The sequence below is a fragment of the Podarcis erhardii genome, assembly GCF_964252035.2.
Source record: "Podarcis erhardii genome assembly, chromosome: 15".
NCBI classification, from domain to species: Eukaryota; Metazoa; Chordata; class Lepidosauria; order Squamata; family Lacertidae; genus Podarcis; species Podarcis erhardii.
Window position 1 is genome coordinate 6,157,866 of NC_138505.1, and position 14,254 is coordinate 6,172,119.

At 45.4% G+C, this 14,254-nt stretch overlaps 2 long non-coding RNA genes across 2 annotated transcripts; both read right to left on the reverse strand.

Annotated features, from left to right (window-relative positions):
* Nucleotides 1-3,388: 3,388 nt before the first annotated feature.
* On the reverse strand, nt 3,389-5,514 carry LOC309330226. Its single transcript, XR_014151393.1, has 2 exons — nt 5,238-5,514; nt 3,389-3,739 (listed from the first exon to the last, which is right to left on the reverse strand). It is a non-coding gene; the product is annotated as an uncharacterized lncRNA (long non-coding RNA).
* A 5,446-nt stretch (nt 5,515-10,960) lies between these two features.
* LOC309330599 lies at nt 10,961-13,888 on the reverse strand. Its single transcript, XR_014151503.1, has 2 exons — nt 13,510-13,888; nt 10,961-11,771 (listed from the first exon to the last, which is right to left on the reverse strand). It is a non-coding gene; the product is annotated as an uncharacterized lncRNA (long non-coding RNA).
* Nucleotides 13,889-14,254: the final 366 nt, after the last annotated feature.

The window sequence follows — 14,254 nt, forward strand, 5'->3', positions numbered from 1 at the left end:
GCTTATCTTCTCAACTGTATATCTCTAGTCTTGTTTAAATCTAAACATTAAAGAGGCCTTTCTCTCTTCCCTGCTCCAAAAAAGTATTAAAGGGGAAGAAGTAGTATTGAAAATTTCTGCAGAAAGATTAAATTCATCCCCCATTCGTAATTAAATAACCGACAGGGTTTCCCCCTCCTGTCCTTCTGTGATAACCTTAGTCTGATGTCTGTGGTGGCTACTTCATTCTCACTTTGCCTCCAAAGCCTCACCTCCACTCGCCACTCGCCACTCCCTACCACCCACCACCTGGTGCCAGCCCTGTGTACAGTCTAGACACTGATATGTGGTATTGAATCCATCAGGGCAAATGGGGCACTGCCTCACCAACCTTTTTCAGCCCTCAGCAACTCTGAAAATATTTGCTGCCTTACCATCACACAGAGCGTGATGCTGCCTGTCATCCCCTCTGGCTCCTCCTACTCCTGGTGGCCTCTCTGTCCTACCAGTCCCAATGGGCAGCACCAGCTGCCACTGGCTTTCTGCTATGCCTCCAATCAGAAGAGAATGCCTGAGCTGTGCCACTGCTATGACCCTGTCTGTGACCAGGAGTCGGATTCCTCTTGACCAGGTGGTTGTGAAATCCGCTCCACTTCCCAGTGGGGAGGAATTGCGGTGGACCGTGTGGCCTCCCACTCCCCACCGGGGGCAGGGGACTTTGTCCCCCATTGCCTGGGGGATCCCGGCCATGTCAGAGCCCGGCCAGCCAATCTGCTGGCTGGGTGTGTGTGGCCGGGGCCATTTAAACTGAGGAGCGAGCCAGAGGACTTCCTCTTTGGCTTGCTTCCTCAATCACCCACCCTCCCTCCCTATTTTGCAGGTTAGGCAATGACCTTGCTATGGACTTCGGTTGGTCGCCTTGGTTGTCCAAGGGGCCTGGTAGGAATTTTTCCACTTGGCATATTGGGATTGGCCACTTGGTTTTCACCTAGGTTGTAGCAATAGTCACATCTTTGTTAGGGTTGCGGTTAGGCATTGTTTGACCTTATGCGGGGGAGGGGAGGTGTGGCCATCACCTCCATGCTTAAGGGTATTCCACCAAAAGTATCCAGGGGTGTTGATCTTGTCCGAAGCCCGGTTGGGGGCTAGGGCCTTGACACGACCCGATGGGATCACCAAGGGGAGCTTAAGTTGGTTTGCATCGACAGGGCTCCCCCCACCGGTGGTTTACCCTTACCGGACTTCCTGCACAGGGGCAGGAGTCAGATATAGTTGGGTCCAACCAATGGCTAAGCCAATACCGCTCACATTCTGTAATTCAATAAAGTTGTGGCCAAAATTTGCCCAATAACATAAACCTAATATCTGTGTCCTTGTGTGGTTATTTCCAACGAGGGGGTGGTTGCGGGGTCTTGACACACAAGCCAGTGTTCCCTGCAAGCCCAACTCAAGAATGTGGCACTTCCATGGTGATTCTGAGGACTCCATTTCAGAAGACCCTGGAAGACCTGGATCACCCTCAATCTGTCGCAGTAGGAGGCTCTGCCCCTTTAAGTAGAGCAGAATGTCGCACCATGTGTGGTGGTGCTCACAATTCATCTGTACCTAATGAGCAAGGGCTCAGTTTCAGCTTATTCTTCAGTGGAACAACTTCAGAGCTCTGTGTTTCCCTTTGCACAAGCCTGCATCCATGCTGACCTATATCTTTCCTTGCCTTGTGTCCAGCCTGAGTGCCACCTTGTTTTGCAACTTGTTTGCCTCACTGCAAAGTAGGACACTGTCATCCCTCCCGGCTAGAAGTACAATGGATCTGGAGGCTGGCGAGTTGTTTTTCAACAACTTCTCTAGAGCAGGGGTCAGCAAACTTACCACGCCTCGGCCGGTGTCTTCAGTGCCAATTGCACGGCAGACCGGAGGATGGGGGAGCGCGTGCCCATACGCATGCACACATGCTATTTCCACTGCACTTCCGGGTTGGAGGAGCACCGGAAATAGCTTGTGCGCATGCGCACAGGCCTCCTCTGACCTGGCTGTGCACCGGAAATAATGCCTGCACATGTGCAAAGAATGGCTGTGCATGTGCAAAGAACACTTGTGCATGCACACAAGCTATTTCTGGTGCTCCTCCAACCCAGAAGTGGGCAGCAGTGCAGCGCCGGTAAGAGCGGGTGGTGGCAGTGGGCAACCCCTCGGGCTTTCTCCGGCCCACGGGCCTTAGTTTGGGGACCCCTGCTCTAGAGTATAACAATGTGCACTTGGAGATGGAATTCCATAAGATAAGAGAAGTAGCCACCCATCCACCCAATTCTACCTGCAGAAGCTGACAAATGTCAGGTGGGATGTCTGCCCACCTCACACACCTTCACCCTCTGTTGTCTGAGGCAGCTTCCTCACTGCCTAATGGCAGGGACAGTCCTGACATAGCCAAAGGAAACTTCCAGAAGGCCTATGGCCAAGCCCAAGAGACTATGTGCATTGTAGCATCTAGGAACTGCGATGGAAACAAGAGATTCAGGGGAAATAAAACAGAAGACAAATGGAACATACATAATTTCAGAAGTTTTATTGTTGCTGCATTAGGAGCGTCTCCACCCCCATCGTTCTGCTACCTGAAGGAGCGTCTCCACCCCCATCGTTCTGCCCGGACGCTGAGGTCCAGCGCCGAGGGCCTTCTGGCGGTTCCCTCATTACGAGAAGCAAAGCTACAGGGAACCAGGCAGAGGGCCTTCTCGGTAGTGGCACCCGCCTTGTGGAACGCCCTCCCATCAGATGTCAAAGCGATAAATAACTACCTGACATTCAGAAGACATCTTAAGGCAGCCCTGTTCAGGGAAGTTTTTAATCTGTGATATTTTAGTGTATTTCTGGTTTTTATGGAAGCCGCCCAGAGTGGCTGGGGAAACCCAGCCAGATGGGCGGGGTACAAATAATAAATTATTATTATTATTATTATTATTATTAGGAGATTGAAACACTGAGTATGTCTGTAGCCAGCATAATGCCAATCAGATGTGGCTGGATTTGGTGCACACCAGAAGTTGTTGCTCTCATTAGTCCCATCCAGCATGGTTAAAGGATGATGGGTGTTGTAGTCCAACAAGGAACTGTATGGTGCCATTTTGGCTATGCTACAACCCTCTGCTGGTTTTTTGCTATGAGGTTCTATGGATAATGTTGGGAAGTGGAGTTTGTTGAGGTTGCCGAGGTTTCTCTGGTGAAGAAAGCAAGGGCCCTCTTGCAAAAGAACTACAGTTTCTTGTGGAATGACAGTTTCAGCCTTTAAGTGTAGAATACATGCAAAGAAAGGAATCACTAAAGAACTGTAAGCCAGGCTAACAACGACACCAAGAAAAACAATGACCTGCAATTATATAACACGAGAAGGGAAGAACATAATGCAATTAGAGTGTGGAGGCGGGGAAAAGGCTTCAGGCATCTAATGTGGTACAGCAGATAAGCCAGAAAGTAGTCAAACTGGGACTGCAAATTATGCCCTTCTCCTGTCAGCTGCTGAGACTAAGACATACAGGATTGCTGATGGAGTTCCTTTAGCATTTCTTCACTGGGGGGCAACACCGCTGGATGGGGAGCTGAGCCCTAGGAGCGCAGCAGGAAGAATAGGAATACCGGGTGACCCAAGAACATTGGTTGGGTCTGCTGACATAATAGACCAGTCTTGGACTGGGCCTCTGGCAACAGCAGCACCCACGGCCTCTGCAGCAGCGACAACAGCTCATCTTTAGAGAGGAGAAGGGTAAACCTGGAAAGAAAGATTGGGAAGGAGAGTTACAGAGAGTTGAACTAGGGCAAGCAGGGTGCTATTAGGTAAAGGGAAAGGGACCCCTGACCATTAGGTCCAGTCGTGACCGACTCTGGGGTTGCGGCGCTCATCTTGCTTTATTGGCCGAGGGAGCCAGCATACAGCTTCCGGGTCATGTGGCCAGCAGGACTAAGCCACTTCTGGCAAACCAGAAGCCGGAGCGGTACCTGTTTATCTACTTGCACATTGACGTGCTTTTGAACTGCTAGGTTCGCAGGAGCAGGGACCGAGCAACGGGAGCTCACCCCGTCGCGGGGATTCGAACCGCCGACCTTCTGATCAGCAAGCCCTAGGTTCTGTGGTTTAGACCACAGCGCCACCCGTGTCCCTTCAGGATGCTATTACTCTCCGCTAAATCCCCAAGTGACTCATTCACTTCCCCTGACCATTAGTTCTATGTCTTGGCATGTTGCCTTTGTCTCCATCTCAAAGTTCAAACAGCCACAGAGAAATCTTTAATTCCTGCCCATATAGCTTATCCCAAGAGATAAGAAAAGTTTGTTCCTGTTTCAAAGCAGCTACCCTTTCTTCTTCCAAGTTACATGGAACCAGGCAGAGGGCCTTCTCGGTAGTGGCACCCGCCCTGCGGAATGCCCTCCCACCAGATGTCAAAGAGAAGAACAACTACCAGACTTATAGAAGACATCTGAAGGCATCCCTGTTTAGGGAAGCTTTTAATGTTTAACAGATCACTGTATTTTAATACTTTGTTGGAAGCTGCCCAAAGTGGCTGGGGAAACCCAGCCAGATGGGTGAGGTATAAATAATAAAAAATAGAATAATAATAATAATAATAATTCCAAGAGCCAGTGGGGTGGGGTGGGTAGAGTGTTGGACTAAGACCTAGGAGACTAGTGTTCTTGTCCCCACTCAGACATGAAGCTGGTCTAGACATTGTATCAGTGTGGATAAAATGGGGAGAGGGAAAATCATGTATGTCAACTTGGGCTACTTGGATGAAAGGTGAGATATGAATGTAACAAAAATAAAATCCCAGGGTTACACCCAACTCAGTCCACTGAAATAAATGGACCCAAGTTAGGCATGTCTGTAACTGTGGCTGAGTCTACTCTGAGTAGCAAAAGCATTGGCTACAGCCCCTATATTCCAGGGAAGGGAAACTTGCTGGCTCTCAGGGATGGTGGGAGTCTAATAGTACCTGGAAGGACACACGTTTCCCATACCTGTCCTATTCTTTCAACAAGATTATTTTTGGCCCTGGTATGGGACAAAATGGAACCGAGACAGAGCTGAGGGACAGCCTCCCTCTCGACAACAAATAATGAACACTGAAAAATCACTTGCTTTCTCAGAGAAGACACATGAATTTAAGAATTTGCAAAAAGAACTGACAATGAAGGAATGTATGAAGGGACGACCAAATTCCATCAAACATATATTTTCCCTGCATCAAAAGAGATAAGCAAAATCAGCTTACCTTGGCCAACTTTGGAAGTGCTCAAGAAGTTCTAATGAATGAGTGAAGAGCCTGTGGATCAGGGACCTTTTATATGGCACAGCAAACACTTCCTAGAGGAAGTGAAGTAGCTCCAAAAAGCCACTAATTCTTGATGAAAGGCTCATATCCTCTCTGGTTTGCCACCTTCCAGTTTAAGATACTTGGCTTGATCAATATATCTCATTAAATATCTCTCATTAATTAAAAATGTGGGTGATTAATGCTATCCCGGTTTAATACACTGATGATTTTGACATCGAAGTGGAACACACTTAGAGAAGTATGTAAGAATAACATCAGGTGAGTTGCTCAATGATGCCCATCAACTGAAGTCTCTTGCGGATGACACAGTGCTTGGAATAAACAACGTAGTTGAGTTCACTGAATTAGTTCACAAAACCTGTGGACTACAGTGGTACCTTGGTTTGCAACTCTTTTGGATTACAACCACGTCAAACCCTGAAGTGTGTGTCCCTTTTTTGGGATTACAATCTATTCCCCCCCCCCCCGAGGGTTGGAGGAGCACCAGAAATAGCTTGTGCGCATGTGCACGGGCCTCCTCTGACCCGGATGTGCACTGGAAATAACACTTGTGCATGTGAAAATAATGTTTATGCATATGCACAAGCTATTTCCAGTGCTTCTCCGAGCAGCGCAGCACGGGTAAGAGCGGGTGGAGGCAGCGGGTGGCAGGGGTTGCCGCGGGCCAGATAAAGTAGTCCCTCGGACCTTATCCGGCCCACGGGCTTTCAGTTTGGGGACCCCTGGTCCATTCCATGCACATATGCATTCATTCAAATCGGATGAACACTTGGAAAAGGCTGGGGCCACGTATGAAATGCAGCAGTGATTCATGTGGAATCTGAGCAACCTATCTTCTGCCTCATCATTTGGAGCATCATAAAATGCCATCTCACCTTCTGAAGGCTGGTAGTAGGCGTGATGAGATGGACATATTGCAACACGAGTGCATGATCTGACCATTGGGAAATGTCATCTTAAAGAATAACAGCAATTAGGATGCAAGGGAGAGCAGAATCCATATTAGGACACGGGGTTTCCTTCCAGGTGACGTGGCAATGGCAACTGAACTAGCTGGTGAAAAAAAAGGGGGGAGAAAAATTAATGGAGGTGCAAACATCTATCAATATCTATTAGTGAGATCTAAATGGAACTGCCAAGTTCAAAGGCAGTATAAGAACATTAGAAGAGCCAAAATATGCAGGGATTTATGATATGTAAAAAGAACCAAGGAAAGAGAAGATGGGAAGTCACTGATATCTTAAGGATGTAAAAATGAGTACAGTGGTACCTCAGTTTAAGAACAGCCCTGTTTACAAACTATTTGGTATATGAACTCCTCAAAACCGGAAGAAGTGTTCTGGTTTGCAAACTTTACCTCGGTCTACAAATGGAAGCCGAACGGTGGAAGGACACTGGTGGTGGGAAGCCTCATTAGGGAAAGCGTGCCTCAGTTTAAGAATGGCTTTGGTTTAAGAATGGACTTCCGGAACGGATTACTGGTAAGTTCGTAAACTGTACTTTAAACTGTAAAACAGATTATCAAGAATGTATAAAATTTTGGCAAATGCTTGTTGGCGATGTGGAGGAAATAACAGTGACATGATCCACATGTGGTGGACTTGTGAAAAGATTAAGATTTTTTTTGGGGGGGGGGAATATACGATGAATTTTAAAAGTTGATGGGGATAACTTTTACTAAAAAACCGGAGGCATTTCTATTAAGTATTTTAGATAAAGAGATTCTAAAAAATCTAAGAGAGGTATTCTTGTATGCAACCGCAGTGGCTCGTATACTTGTGGCCAAGGGATGGAAAGATCACGAGGCTTCAAAAATAACAGATAGGCAAATCAAATTACAGGATTTGGTGGAGACGGCTCAATTGACTAGCAAACTCAAAAGGAACTGAAAGCAAAAATTTGTGGGAAAATGGGATGGTTATAGTAGATATGTTAAAAAATACAATGATAGCTTTGACTCCGTGCTAGCATTTGAGTGATAAAGGAACTAAAAGGAGGTGGACAACAATTAAGGATTTATTATGTTTTCAGAATATATTGGAAAATTTATATAGAAAGGTTTATTGTTTTGTGTACATTCGGATTGTAAGATAAAACATATGCAAAGGAACTTGACAGGAAGTCAAAGTTGAAGAAAAGATTTTGTAAGATAAAAGGGGAAAATATTTACTTTCATTATTATCATTTTTTTGTGTGTGTGTGTGTGTCTGTACATATGTGTGTTTTTGTATGGAATGTTTGGGAGGAAATAAGACGGTAAATAACAAATAACAAACTAAATATTGATGTAGGTAATTTTTTATTTCTCAATTATATTTAGTGCTAGTATGGTTGTAATGTTTTTTGTAACATAAAATCATTCAATAAAAATTATTTTAAAAAAAAAAAAATTGTAAAACAAAAAAATTAATAAAAAGTATCAAAAGACATTAGAATAGCCCTGTCTTCAGTAAAGTGTTGACCTCCGATTGTGCTGATAAGCAGGGATGTGATCCTCAAATGCTGTTGGACTCCAACTCCCATCTTTCTTGGTCATGTTGGCTGGAGCTGCAGGAAATTGGAGTCCAACAACATCTGTCCACAGGTTCCCCACATAAGAAGAGGCTGTTGGATCAGAACAATGACCCATCTGGTCCAGCCTCCTGTTCTCACAGTGGCCAACCAGATGCCCCAATAGGAAGCTCACAAGCAGGATTTTAGCACAAGTGACTCTCCCCTCCTGTAATTTCCAGCAACTGGCACTTAGAAGCACTGCTGCCTTCTGTGGGAGCACAGCATAGCTATCATGCCTAGAAGCCATCAGTAGCCTTATCCTCCACATTTCTTTCAAATCCTCTGTTAAAGTTACCCAAGCTGGTGGCCATGACTGTATCCTGTGGGAACGAGTTCCATAGTTTAACTATGTGTGGTTGGAAGAAATGCTTGAATCTCTCCTAAGTCATCCGACATTCATTACTGAATGTCCACGAGTTCTAGTATGATGAAAGAGGTAGAAAAACTTTATTGGCTTTCTTTGCGCAATGCATGATATTATAAACTGGATGGACTTTGATTACATGAAGCCAAGCCTGATTTAATTAATTGCTCATCTACGCAAATACTGTCATCAGTACTATCTCAAACACTCTGGCTGAGATCCGATGATGTGCTTGTGATGCAATATCTAATGCTTACAACATCTAACACCTATGACCAGAAAAACACTCCAAGTGATATTGTGGCAGATAAATACTGTATAGTATTTATGCAGCATGATTTCGGATTGTAGCAATACGATGTGGCCTTTCAGCCAGTGTTTTCATTGTTCTGGCTAAAACCTTTGCTCCTTGAGCCTTAACCTGGTGAAAAAACAACTCTTTTTCTGACTGCCTTTGAAATGTTTGAAACAGGCAATAAATGCCACCCCCATTTGTCATGTGTAGGGGACCTGTGGTCCTCCAGATGTTGCTGGACTCTAACTCCCATCATTAGCAGTCATTTTGCTTTTTCTGGGGGTTTAATGTATATTTTCAGGGGTTTTTCCCAAACCGTGGAGCAGATTTGAGGATGGTGCAGGTCACACACAGGGGTAGAAAGGTAGAAGTTTCATTGCCCAAATTGAAGTAATTATACATATGCAATTATTTAGTTGAATGCTGGTGTTTGCTCCTAACTAACTTAAAGCAGTTATAGCCCGGCCACTTTAGTCCATGTGTTTGTAACCTCAAAGCTGGACTACTGCAATGAGCTCTATGTGGGGCAGCCCTTTTGGCCTGGTTTGGAAGCTTGAACTGGTGCACAATGTGCTGGCCTGATGCCTGATGGGAGCATGTGGTTGATGGAGGCATCTGACTAACATGTGATACCATTGCTAAAGCATATTCACTGGCTGCCCGTCTACCAGTGAGCCAGGTTCAAGGTCCTCACATTAAAATACAAAGTCCTGAACAACTGGGGTGTATGGAGTGTTAGGGAAGGGGGCATAACTTTAGTCCCCACCCTGTACTTAGCTCTCACCTGTGGTTCCTAGAAACTCCTTAGCATGTAACAGCAACCACAACCCAGGCATGGCTTTGACTGGCCGGCTCAACCAGGTGAGGGTAGCCATTGAGTCTCAAACCCTCAGTGAGTTAGGAGCTTCCCCTGCATGTGAAGACAGGCTCCAGCAGATTGAGCAGATGAGACAAATAGTGGGTCCAAGGGTCAAGAAGGTGGTTTCTGCATGTGTTGTAGAAAGAAGTGGGGGCAGATGGATCTCACCAACCTGGGAAGGTAGCTTATGTAGGAGAAGGAAAACTCTGATCCTGATCCTCTACTGCTTTCTGGGATATCTTTTGCAGAAGAAAAGGCTAAAAGGTAAACCCTACACAAATCCAGAGTGAGTCCATAAGAGGCTGGATGGCAATCTCTACAGCTCCTTCCGGGAAGTCCTGAAGCCAAGCTGATGCCAAACATATGGATGGACTTTGGTTACATGAAGCCAAGCCTAATTTCAGTAATTGCTCATGTAGGCAATTACTGTCATCAGTACTACCTCAAACACTCTGCCTGAGATCCAATGACGTGTTTGTGATGCAATATCACATGCTTATCACATCTTACGCCCATGCTCAGAAGGTGAGCTGGTATATGATGACCAGAAAAGCACTCCAAGTGATACTGCAGCGGATAAATATATTATTTACGCAACATGACTTTGGAAGTTATGTGTGAAATCTAGGAACCCGTGACTTTATATGTGAAAAGAATTGGATTGTAGCAATAAGATGGGGCCTTTCAGCCAGCCTTTTCATTGTTCTGGCTAAAACCTTCACTCCTTGAGCCTTAACCTGGTGAACAAACAACTCTTTTCCTGACTACCTTTGAAATGTTTGAAACAGGCAATAAATCCCACCCACCCCCATTTGTCATGTGTAGGGGACCTGTGGTCCTCCAGATGTTGCTGGACTCTAACTCCCATCACTACTAGTCGTTTTGTTTTGCTTTTGCAGAAGAAAAGGCTAAAGAGTAAACCCTATGCAAATCCAGAGTCCATAAGAGGTTGGATGGAAATCTCTACAGCTCCTTCTGGGAACTCCTGAAGCTAAGCTGATGCCAAACATATTGATGTGCTTTGGACCACATGAGGGAGGTTTCTTGTCTGGGCAGCTCTGGATATCCATACAAACTGCCCAGGCTTGCACCCTGGAGAGGTCACATATGTGTTGCTGAAATAATGGTTTGACTTCAGCCCAAGAGGCACACTCCATTGTTTTCGAGACAGATGAATGCCAACAAGAACAGCTGAGCTGCCTTAGGGACCACCTGAAACCTTATATCTCGGCTCAGTCACTGAAATCATCTGCAGGAGCACTGTTGGTCATTTCCTGAGTTGGCGAGACTCGGGTGACAACAAAGAGGAGAACCACTGAAACTGAATAAATGACAATATCTCTTTAACCAGATCTTTGACTGATTAACCATCTATGGCTTTTAAAATGTGTGTGGGTGTGGGTGTTATCACTTTGCTTTGCTTTTGTCTTTGTTTTATTGTGTACTTTGCATTTTCAAATTGTGTTTTTATGTTGTGAACTACCTTGTGATCTTTAAATGAAGGGCAGTATACATATTTAATAAATGATGGTGGTGAATGGATGGATGGTGATTACAAGGAAGACAGACCGGATCAACAGAACAAGGCATTGCCATGAATTCAGATTTATTCATTCATATCCCAGACACATGGGGAAAATGAAAGCATCATCCATTTCAAGAAAAAGACTCTTTCATCTGGATTTTTGAGACTGATTGAAGAGAAGAATTCCAGTTTCCTGAAGGTTGCGGGAATGAAGCTAGAAGCATCAACCTCAATGAGGTTAACTCAGGAAGGCAACAAGCAGGCATTAAATATATATATATATTGACATTGATCTCAATGTCTCAGGTTTTGAGCTGGCAAACAGCAAGCTGGCATTCGCTTCTGGGTATTAGGATTGCTATCAGTCTTCAGATTCAGAGACCAGGTAACAATTTCTAAAGTGCTCAGAACTTGTACTGCTGGCAAGTATAGCGAGACTGGTTGCAATAGCCACGGCTAGAGCAACAACATGGGGAGCAGCCACATCTGGAACAGCAGCTGCGCCTGTGGCAGCAGCAGGGAGAGCAGCCACATCTGGAACAGACTTGACGGCTTTGACAGCAGCAGGGAGAGCGGCCACATCTGGAACAGCAGCTACGCCTGTGGCAGCAGCAGGGAGAGCAGCCACATCTGGAACAGACTTGACGGCTTTGGCAGCAGCAGGGAGAGCGGCCACATCTGGAACAGCAGCTACGCCTGTGGCAGCAGCAGGGAGAGCAGCCACATCTGGAACAGACTTGACGGCTTTGACAGCAGCAGGGAGAGCAGCCACATCTGGAACAGACTTGACGGCTTTGGCAGCAGCAGGGGGAGCAGCCACACTTAGAACAGCGGGAACTCTGGCCTCCACAACAGGACATTTTGAAGTAATGAAGCTAAAAGAAACAAATAAGGCTTTGGTGTAATCAAACCACGGTATGTTCAATATGCATTGTTCAATGTGCATCTTGGAAGTCATGATTTTCCTCAAGTGCTTTTCTGTTCAGCGTTATTTATGTCTATATTATATTTTAGCTTCTTCAGATGAATGTCAGATTGGAATGTATAATTCATTCTTATTCAGTATCCTCAAATCTCACCACTTAAGATTTTAATACACAATCAAAATCCATAGTTTGAATGTGATTTCCCACACACACACACCCTCTGAATCTGAAACCTGGGCAACTTAACACTTTCAGTCTGTTCCATATTATTTAAGCAGCCTTCAGATATGTCTACTTGCTTTCAGATGCATTCAAATAATGTTGCACACCAACCATCTAATGTCTAGAGGCATGCAATGCCCTTTCCCATTATTTACCAACATGAATAAATAAATAAGCAGTGCATGTGAGCTCAGTAACTTTTCTCATAAAATGTAAGATTGTTTGTCAACTGTCATCTATAGAAACCATCTCTACAAAGGAGGGACACAGAGGTGACCCTTGTGTCTTTCTCTACATGCTACCCATCCTTCTCTCCTCTCCCCCCTTTTCAGCTCTAGATTGCTCTGGGTGGACCCAATTGGATATGGAGCAATCCAGGATACAGTTGTGCCTCGCAAGACGAAATTAATCCGTTCCGTGAGGCTCTTCGTATAGCGGTTTTTTTCGTCTTGCGAAGCAAGCCCATTGACAGCTTAGCGGATTAGCACTACTGTATTAGCGGTTTAGTGGCTTTTAGCGGATCAGCTGATAAGCGGCTTAGGGCTTAGGAAAAGGGGGGGGTCAAAAAACCCCGCAGGAACTCGCAATACATTTTTGTCTTGCGAAGCAAGCCCATAGGGAAATTCGTTTTGCGAAGCGCCTCCAAAACGGAAAACCCTTTCGTCTAGCGGGTTTTCCGTCTTGCGAGGCGTTCGTCTTGTGGGGCACCACTGTACTTCGACCCAATCTGGACAAGTCCAGTATCAACTTTAATCTACTTGTTTAAGCTCAAAATCTGACTAGATCCAGAACAAAGCCCTCAGAACGATCCCATGGATTTCACACTTCCTTGAATTTGCCTATCCAGTAAAGGTAAAGGGACCCCTGACCGTTAGGTCCAGTTGTGGCCGACTCTGGGGTTGCGGTGCTCATCTCGCTTTATTGGCCGAGGGAGCCAGCGTACAGCTTCCGGGTCATGTGGCCAGCATGACTAAGCCGCTTCTAGCGAACCAGAGCAGCACACGGAAACGCTGTTTACCTTCCCGCTGGAGCGGTACCTTTTTATCTACTTGCACTTTGATGTGCTTTTGAATTGCTAGGTTGGCAGGAGCAGGGACCAAGCAACGGGAGCTCACCCAGTCACAGGGATTCGAACCACCGACCTTCTGATTGGCAAGTCCTAGGCTCTGTGGTTTAACCCACAGCACCATCCGCATCCCTTTGCCTATCCAGTATTAGGTCAGTATTCAGAAATTATCTGAACAGTTTCAGAAGATTTAAATTGTTGCCACTGGAAATGTATGGTTCTCGACCACAGCAAAGAGCACATCAAAAATCAAGCAGTAAAGCAGACAGCCTGATGGATCTGATCCTTCACGTATTATTAGTGGATCCATCCAATAACACAAATTTCAGGACTGAGGTTCTGGAAGACATTTTATGCCAGCTAAATGATCCAGCTTCCCAGCAGTTGAATTGAACTTACCTTGCACAGCAGTCAGAACTTGTCAGGTCAATGGAGATTCAAGTCAACGAGTGAAGAGCTCAGAGACAGATGTTCCTTTTGTAGAGCTCCAAGAGCCCTGCCTCCTTGAAAATGAAGCACTACCAATGAATGAACTCATGCTTCATTGCTACTCAAAGCACATGTCTATGTGTTACATCCACCAACCACATATTCGTTGAGTTTATCCACATCTTCCACTATGACAGCATTTCCCCAAGGTCTGTAATTAGGTAGCATTTGATGCTTATCACGCTATAATCCTCACATCGCACACACTCTGCGGAGGTAACTTCAGAAGTGTGGTTTCTTGAATAGTAACACTGGCAAGAATGGAATGGACCTTCTCATTGGATCCATCCCCATGACTCAACAGCGCAGGATTGCTCAGTAGTTTGTTATTCTGCCGGAGCTTCATTGCTTAGACTCAGAAATTCATTTTAATCTATTTGCTGCGGTTAGCTAGATGTGTCCATTCTGATAGGTCACAAAGGAAAGATGAGATCAACATCTCAAAGACGTCAGGGTATTTTTTCCTCCTCTGTTGTGAGCCATCCCCTCACCCCCCAAATGATACCATAAGAACATTAACAGAGTCTACTGGATCAACTCAATGGCTCATCTAGCCCACTATCCTGTTCTCACAGTGGTCAACCAGATGTCCATGGGAAAAGTGGAAGCAGGATTCAATCATAATAATACCCTCTGCTCCTTTGGGCTTCAGCAA